The sequence below is a fragment of the Amphiura filiformis genome, chromosome 17 (assembly GCF_039555335.1).
Source record: "Amphiura filiformis chromosome 17, Afil_fr2py, whole genome shotgun sequence".
Taxonomy (NCBI): domain Eukaryota; kingdom Metazoa; phylum Echinodermata; class Ophiuroidea; order Amphilepidida; family Amphiuridae; genus Amphiura; species Amphiura filiformis.
The window spans coordinates 7561770-7571119 of NC_092644.1; the positions used below are offsets into that span (position 1 = coordinate 7561770).

A 9350-nucleotide genomic window follows, 5' to 3' on the forward strand; every position below is an offset into this window, starting at 1 on the left:
GACAATGCGTTGTAATTTCGTTCTGGTGCACCAGAACGAAATTCAAATTTCACGATATCTTTGCTAAACGAATTAATCTGCAAAAATAGTTTGTACATAAACTATAGCCAGGGGTTTCCAGTGATATAAAAATCTCAACTTTTTTTGGAAAAAATTGGGGGATGAGGCTGTGGATCACGAAATGCCCTTTTAATTGTGTTATAAACATATCAAAAAAAGTAACTACCCCCCTAAAATAATGACCATTAATCAAAAAGGGGCTATTGTATTACAAATTTTTAAAATGCGTTTGAAGCAGAATTTGTTTCTGCGCATTTTGACACCTCATTTGATACTATGGCCCAGATTTGAAAGTTGCACAAATTTTTACAATACAAAAACACTCGGATGTCATTACACAGATTTCTTTCTATTACACTGAATACAAAATACTGCAACTTTCAAATCTTGGTTTTCATTGATTTAAATGTACGCTGTGACGTCAATATTTAGTTAATTGCTACAAATGAGTTGTCAAAATGTGCAGAAATAAATTCTGCTTCCAACGCATTTCACATATTTGTAATACAATCACCCGTTTTTGAATAATGGTCATTATTATTCATTACTTTTTTTGAGATGTTTAGTATTATTGGGTAGTTATGGGTACTATAAATACTGTCTTGAAACGATCAACTATTTCGAGACAAAATAGATTTCTCTTCAGAGAGAATCAGAAATTCTATTCAAAATGGCAAGAAACACTATGAATATGATAAAATTGCCTTTTTATTTAAAACAAATGATTATATTATTTACCAAATTATTGGGGGGGGGGGTGGCCTAATGGTACTTTTTTCCATAGCCACCAAATTTGTTGAGGGGTGACAGGGTCGGATTAATTTCTACCTGCTTGCGTCGACGCCTTCAGGCATAGGGGTAGCCTATTTTTAATGTCAATCTTCGAGGGGGGGGGAGCACTCACTAAAATGGGTGACGGGGATGTGCGGCCACAATGACCCCCATTATTCAACACCCTCTCACCATTGACCGCCTTTTTTGTTTTACTGAACTCCCAATGACCCTCTTTCTTTGTTTTCCAGTCACCAAAAGACCCCCTTTTTCAAACATTTTGGGAACTGCTGTCTGCTCATCCCAGTCACTTCCAAAGTCGAGTGCCCCCTCCCCCGCTACAAACTAATTCAACACAAAGCTATTTCATCCCAAACAACGTCAAAGACTAGACTCAATAACCACCATAGAAAGCTATAGAAGACATTAAGCAATATTCAAAACAGCCGTCACAAACAACCTCATCTCAACCAATGCTAAATTACCCAAAATGGTGTTAATTTTAGGTCTAAAATACCAAAAGGAAGATGCAAATCATAAATTTTGTCACAATATTTCTGTTGACTGAGCTGGGGAGGGGATCCTGCTACTAGTACCCCAGGGTGATACTCCATTGGTACGTGCTGAGGAAGGGTGCGCCGCAGAGGGATGATCAGAGACGCACATATTTTTGTCAATCTTGCAAATTAATTTTTAGTAGTCTACTTCGTTATAAAGAAAACGTATGCACATGTCATGTATCACATCAACACTATGTCCCCCTGACCATCATCATTGTAGGCCCAGTCAGTAGAGATTTAAAATTGTTCTGCTGACCTGCAAACGCAATTGGCCAATTCCATTTAGATGAACCACGTTTGAAAAACATATCATTTTAATAGCTCACACAAATGATATTGGAGAAATGGAATATATTTTCATCCAACATTAAATTCAATTTTGCAAAATGAAATATTGCAATTGAATATAATTACCATTGTTTCAATGTAGAGCAATTTACAAGATATGTATTTAATGAACCTTATAGTTATTACATGTACAGAATATATTTTCATTTATAAAACAGACTAAACATAAAGAAATGAAACAAATTTCCGTACACATTCAATACAGCATCAAATTTATTACTTTATTTTCATATTAAAGTAACACCTGAAGATCGAGAGTCACTGTCACACTCTTTACAACAAAATGTACCATAATTATAAGGCCAAACAAAACAATAAACATGCTTCATGTCCCCTCCTACTTCCTTTTTTTCTGTTTATTCAACAATGTTTTATTTTTTGAAATTCAGTTGTAACTTTTCAAAAAATATCTCTAGGAAGTTGAGATGCTTTTTATAGACTTGCTAATATACATGGAACACTTTTGGAAGGTTTTAAGGTCACTAGAAGGGGCCTACCTCTCAGGCCCACGAAATAAAAGAGGCATCGTCCTCTTTCCAGACAACATTGTATAGGTACGTAAAAACCTTTTACACTGACTTTGCAATAAAAAATAAAAAGCCCCTCTATCTCCTTCATTAAAGAAAAATTGGGACATGATTTTTTTATATTTTACTTGGCCTTGGCTATAACATACAACATAAATGAGGATGTTAATCGGTGCAACTCTACCAATTTTCCTCTCCTGCATCTGCTGTGATAATACATACAGCCTACAGGCAACCTTCATGTGATGAGTTGCAAAGGCCAATATTGGGAATAGTTGTATGGATTTCTTGCAATAGGGTTTACAAAATTTGAGTAGACCATACGATGACAACTCTCCGGCCTTGTGGAAACAAAGTTCTTGCATGTGTGTGGGGGGTGCAATGAGTGATATTGAGGGAATTTGTCAGGTTGTCTTGCTTAATTTAGATGATTTTGTTGTGCACTAACCCTAACCGCCTAGGGGCTTTTTTGGCGACGGAAGGAAAGAATAAAGAGAGAAAAGAAGGAAAGAAGTTGTTTGCTCTGGGTGGATTCGAACCCGAGACCCTCGCATGCCAAGCACTCGGTCGGCGACACTTTGCCACGGGTCTTGGGCTTCGCTGGTCAGCGAAACCGTGCCTATATATCACTTAGGGCGATTGCGTCATCACACCACGTGGGATGCATGCACGAACAGCGCATATATATCAAGTAGTATTTTGTAGTATTCAGGAGCGTTAGGGTTAATATACACTGGAAGTCTCTCATCTTAAATTCTCCTACTCCTGATGACTCTTCGTCTTGTTTCTGTTAGCCACGACTCAGTACGAAAATATTAAAAAAATCGCCAATCTTCCTGCTTCTCTAGCTCACCAGGGTAAATCTACAGAATAAAAAAAGATACAAAAACACTTCATGATAATTTTAAGGAGTCATTTTGATTTTGTACTTTTGATAAAGATAGCTACTAAGTTCTCATTTTTTTCCTCTTTATTATAGAAATGTTTCTGGTTCTCTCTCTCTCGGGTCTATATATGTTTCTGGTTTCTCTCTTTTGGTTCGCTGATAAATAGTTATTGATTGCAATATTCATCTATTGAAAATAAGCGTAACCTATTAACTGTGCCAGAAAAGTTCCTGTAAATATGGTTCAGTGTCTTTGAGGTTTTGTTCACTATTTATTTTGTTGTTTTTAAATTGAGTGCTTTTGGTCTGCTTCTGCTTTAGTAACCACTTTTGATGTTTCAGTATGTGGAAATGAAAGTTGAAATCTTAAATCTTACGATGAGTTTGTCGTAGCCTCTTTCTGAGTAGTACTCCTGCCTTCTCCAATTCCCCACAGGATGCGTAGTACTTGTACCACCAATCAATCTCCTCCTCTAGAATATCCTATTTAAAAACAATTACGAACAAAGTGAATTAAAATGGATTCTAATGCAGGATTAAGTGTTAATTAAGATTAATTTGTTGTAAAATGCTGATATTTTTACTATCCGCAAATGTGATAAATGCATTGGTTTATGTTATATGGCATGTGGACCTGGGAGTCGACTGTGTGCTCGTTCTTGCCTTGGGATGTTGGCTCCTGGGACGCATGCTGGGGCTGCTGGCTCACGGGTGGTGGATTTGGATCCGTGGGGGTGCTCCGGTGGATGGAGTGGGCGGTGGTGGTGGTCAGGGCTTCATCCAGGTCTTTACACTGGTTTAGGTAGCTGGGGTGCTGTTGGAGTGTTGTTCGGGCTGACCCCAGTGTTTGCCTGCTGGTAGCATGTCTTGGGCGCAGGGATGTTCTTTTCCATTCAGTTATGTCCCTGCGCTTCTGTTTCTTGTTCTTGGATAGCACTGTGTTTTCATGGAATGTTACAATGACTTTAGGTCTTCAAATTAAATACTAAAACTAAATGGGGAACAGGTAGATTCTTTGCGTATAGCTTTTTCACACAGGTCTGAGCCAATGCCTAATTGATATGGTCACATGTCACAAATAGGTCACCCAAAAATGGAGGAGCCGTAACATGAAAATGCTTTCTTCACACTTCAAGTTTGGTTTATTCTAAAAGTATAGTACCTATTGTGGAAAGTTTGGTGTCATTTTGTAGATAATTATGTTCTTTATCAAATACAAAAAACCCCAAGTCAATTGGACAACTACTTTGAGATTTATACTTCAATATGTAAGATTTGTCAATGGGGAGCCGGGGCGGGGGAGCGGGGGAGCCCATAGAGTTGTACACAAAATTGTGAAAATATGGCAAACTTCAAACCTTTGTATCTTAAAAAGTACAACTAGCATGGACCACAAATTGCACATATATCATCCTGGATTGTAGATCTACCTCATAGTAGATCAACTTTAACAAAAGATGTAACTAATTAATTGCCTAATTAAATGCTAATTAAGACAGTTTTTCCTATATGTTACTGTACAAAGTGTACACGTAATGCTCTGACATTTCTAAATGGCCTATCTTTGGCCCGAATCATCCTGCTTATTCAAAAGTACACATATTTTTAAGGAAATTTGATGAGGAATTCAATTATGCTATTAGTTTTAGTGCCAGAAATGGAGGAAAAAAGTTTTGATTGATAATGTCATAAAAATTGTAAAATTATTTTACAATTTTTGACCACCCTGTATGTTTAACACAAGGGATACCAAACTCTTTCTTCCTAATTTGTTTGATGGGCCCATGAAATGTCTTTCTGAATCCATATTCATTTTGAGCTACATAGCTTTCAGAAAAGAAAAATATGGGGTTCACTGTGACAAGAAAGATACTAATTTTGTTGATGTTCCACCCTGTATATTTCTTACCCACCCTGTATTATGATGTTATATTTTGTTGATTTGGCATCCTTGTAATATAAGCTTTCCAGAAATATATACTTATAATGGTCTAAAATGTATTTATTAAAAGTTGTGTTGAAGTGAATCACAATTGGTGATATTTTCCTCATTTTACATTATGTTACACAAAAGATGACCAATTCATGACATGCGACCATATAGGTTTATGAACGCTTTTTTTATATTAGACGCATCAACATCAGCGCAAGTGCATTATTTTGTCTAATTTCTCTCCCAATAAGTAATACAAGTTTAAATCTATTTCATACACGAGAAGAAAAAAAACATGTGATTTTTACTTTTTAATATAACAAAATATCAATTAAAATGTTGGAATACAGAATCAAATATAAATGCATCAACCTGCCCGAAAAATGAATCAATCCTACGTGACGCGAACGAAACACTGCGCGTGTCCACGTGATATGCTGAGTGCACAATATACACAATCAATGCCTGTTTCGTACTTTTGTAACAGCTTTTCTGATTGGCTGCTTTGATATTCGCTGGAATAGTGTGATGTCATAATACAGACTGTATGCCTACTTTGGTTCAAGAACATGTTCCCAGTCATGCATGGTTCCTATTGACTTTGTGTTGATCAAAAGAAGTTTACATCCACCACCTAAATGGCATTATGGCTCAAAAACTAGACCGTTTTAAGAGCTAAAAATTTGTCCAGTTATAGTAATTAGTAAAATAAATCATAATATCCTGCTTACAGAAGATGTGAAGTTTTGTCAGAAATTATCATATTCTTTTTACCAACTGGTTGGTTTCCAAAAATCCAATTGGTCATACTGTGTTCAAACATGGTACACAGGGGAATATCCTTGAGAGGTGCTTGAACCAAAACACTTCAAATTGTATGCATGGCTGTCTTTATCCAAGGTGATGATGTAATGACTATTCCAGCGAATAGGAGTGTATGAAATTATGAATATAAGTTCATACATACTCACGATATAACGATGTTTCTGATTGGATTTGGGGCCTTTGTTGCTGGTCATAAATTCCGTTTATGACCAGTACGCAGGGCATAAACAAGCTGCGTCATGCAGCGTTGGAACCCAATTAATACGATCCACGATTTGCTAGTGTTGCGTACACGCGCATGTCACCGCGCCCATCTCACGCGGAGCACAAAAGATGACGCGTATCACGCGTTGACTCCCGGCCGTTGACATCATGAGCCGAGCTGCTTCCTGCAAGTAGGCCTACTCATTTTCTTCCAATTTATGAATGAAAACGGTATGGAAATGTTTTTTAATTTAAACTTGTAAACCCAATTATTTTCATCTGTATTGAATTGCTAAGAATGTTGGGTATGTATGAACGGGGTTCATTCATAGGATTTCGGGCATGATCGCTGTTTATGCCCTCAATCCTATGAATGAACCCCTAATTACAAAACAGGAAGTAGGAGTGACAACATCTAGGCTGTAGTGTCTAGGCATCTAGGCCTACTGCTCGTACATAGCTATAGAGCCCAGCATCAACATGAACTGCGCTTTGCGTATTGCTCAAATGATGCACACTTTTTCAGGTCTTTCATTAATTTTAATAAGCAAACCTGTGGGAAGTTGGGACTTTATTGGATTGTGCAGTAACAAAAAAAATTCTTGCCTGTGTCATGTGAATATACGAGCTGATCATAGCATATGGCCGTGCGTTTTGAACTGGGTACACCAATAGGGTGGAGCAGTACTTTTGTGCGAGATTTTTTGTGCTAATTCTTAGTATTTTTGAGTCAACTCAAGGGTGTCACCTACCTAGACAAATTACCTATCAAATTATCGACCAAAAGAAGCTGCATGCCATAGCATAGGCTAGCATCACATGGAACAGGCATGACCTACAAGTAAATAAAGTAATTCTTGGCCAAGCTCGAGCGTAATGCGTACCTATAATTGCTGCCATGTAGCGTATTAAGCGTGTACACCAAGTAAAGGTTCGTTCATACTACGCCGCAATTGCGTTGCGATGCGGTGCGATGCCGCATCGCATTGTACTGAAAATACTGCATTGCGATATCGCAATAAAGTTAAATACATTTTAACTTGAAATTGCGACGAGTTGCGTCGAGTTGCGGCAAAAAGTAATCGATATATCGGCATCGCAAAGCAACGCATCGCAAATGCGGTGGAAGTATGAACGGACCTTAAGTAAGGCATGTGCATGCTTTCTTCTGTACTGCACTATGTGCGCATGTTTTGCATGTAGCCAAGTGGTCGAGCATGGCCAAGAATTACCTTAATTTTACCGGTCTAGTTATTTTTACACGATGATCAGAGTAAGTTAGGGAGCGATTGTTATTTACCACAGGGGGTGAATGGGCATTTTTGGGGGTCTTGAGGGGGAACGCAAAATTTTTGAACCAAAACGGGGTGAAATTTGAGAAAACAAGGCCAGGGCAGGGGAATCCGAACATTTTGAGTGGACGCAAAGGGGAAACACAAATTTTTTGGTCGATATTTTTTTTAAAATGCCCATTACCCCCCTGCCGTAAATAACGATCAGTGCGTAAAATCTGGACTTAGCAAAATACGGTACTATACTCTATAGTCTATAGTTTGCAATAAAATTTGTGACTGACTACTACTACTAGCCATTGGCATTGCTTTAAAGTTATGTTATTTAACATTTTCATACAAAATAGATTAGTATTTCTTTTCCACATGTTAGCTTTTACTGTCAGATATGTCCCCTTTTAATTTTAAGCTGAACAACTGAGGTAAAGCAAAGAAAATTGGATTTTACTACCAGCCATGTTGTCGACTATACCGGTACCGTACTTCACTTGACTTGACCCAATTTTTTTTTTTTTTGTGATGAGACAATCGCACATGGAATTTTAGAGGGATTGTGATTTGTGATAGCAGTTCCACATAGAAAAGCTGCACTAACGATCATGAGACTATGGATGCTGGTTTTTTTTTAATTGATGCATTAAAATTAAATGTTGGCTGAATATTTTTGATGAAATTCAAATTTTGACAAATGTAACTTTGCTCATGTGCTATGGAAAGTGCTATGACAAAACGGTTTTCAGTTTTGGTTTTTTTACTCAAGGCCGGCCTTGTCAAGGGCTTTAATTTCCAATATAAAATGATGCGGTTTGATGGCAAATTTGAATTTACTTTTATTATTACCATGATTACATAGCCTGGTCATGTGGTGCTGCCGTCACATTTGTTGACAAAATTAATAACGTCCTTGAAGGGGAGTCCAAACCACTTCCCTAAATGTACCAGCAAAATCCGCCCGAGCGTAACCTCAAAATTAATACAGCACAGTTCTCAATGCACACCATGAATCATGATGCACCCCTGCATATGCACGACACACGCACATTCATGACATTGAACATGATGAACAATGTGAAGCATGAAGTACCATCATGAGATTCATGACCATGGTACGGTAATTCATGACATGATCATGATGATGAAGTAAGCTTATAACCATTCAACATGCCAATGCCATCATGACTTGTGCGCCGAAAAGCCATCAAAATCAACTTTACCGATGCCCAAATTTCATGCAAATTACATCTGCACCCTCTTTAGATTTTACTAAAATAATAATAACATTGAATAAAACCAACAGTACTCACCAATCCTTTAGTTTTGCACAGCGCTGACAAACATGCATGCATGTATCACATCCGTCGTGTTTTGTGTAATTGTGTTTACATCCGCTGTCTGGATGACCTTGAAATTTGCGGTTTTTTTCACAAAGACGCGCGCGAAAAAAAGGTCAAGGAATGTGACAAAACTGTCAGAAATTGATCCTTTAAAATTATGTATTTCACGAAATATGATTGGTCAAAGTGGGTCACGTGATACATCGTTGCCTACCCCTTCGTATTATAGTATGGTAAGTAAGATGCTGCTGACGTCACTGTAACTCTTGTGTAACTCTTAGTCGTGAAAAATCGCTTAGCAAATTTGGCATGGAAGAGTGTCATACATTCAAATTATAACATCTCAGCCGTGATCTGCAGATGTGTTGCTTTTGAGTCGCCAACAGAGGGCAGTATTTAATTCTCATTAATAGAATGATACTGCCCTCTGTTTATCGTTTTAGCGATCGATAGAGGGGGAAATAGGCAATTTCTAATGACAGTGGGGTATAACAGTAATTTATACATTAAAAATACACATTTGACACCATTATTTTTATTTTTATTAGAATTTTAATGAGTTTTGTTCAACATAATTCGGAGAAATTGATGGATAATACAGGTTTACCTA

The 9350-nt window shown here is 37.5% G+C and overlaps 1 long non-coding RNA gene across 1 annotated transcript; it reads right to left on the bottom strand.

Annotated features, from left to right (window-relative positions):
- Positions 1 to 3014: 3014 nt before the first annotated feature.
- Positions 3015 to 9094, bottom strand: LOC140138178 (uncharacterized). Its single transcript, XR_011856958.1, has 3 exons — positions 8711 to 9094; positions 3530 to 3635; positions 3015 to 3129 (listed from the first exon to the last, which is right to left on the bottom strand). It is a non-coding gene; the product is annotated as an uncharacterized lncRNA (long non-coding RNA).
- Positions 9095 to 9350: the final 256 nt, after the last annotated feature.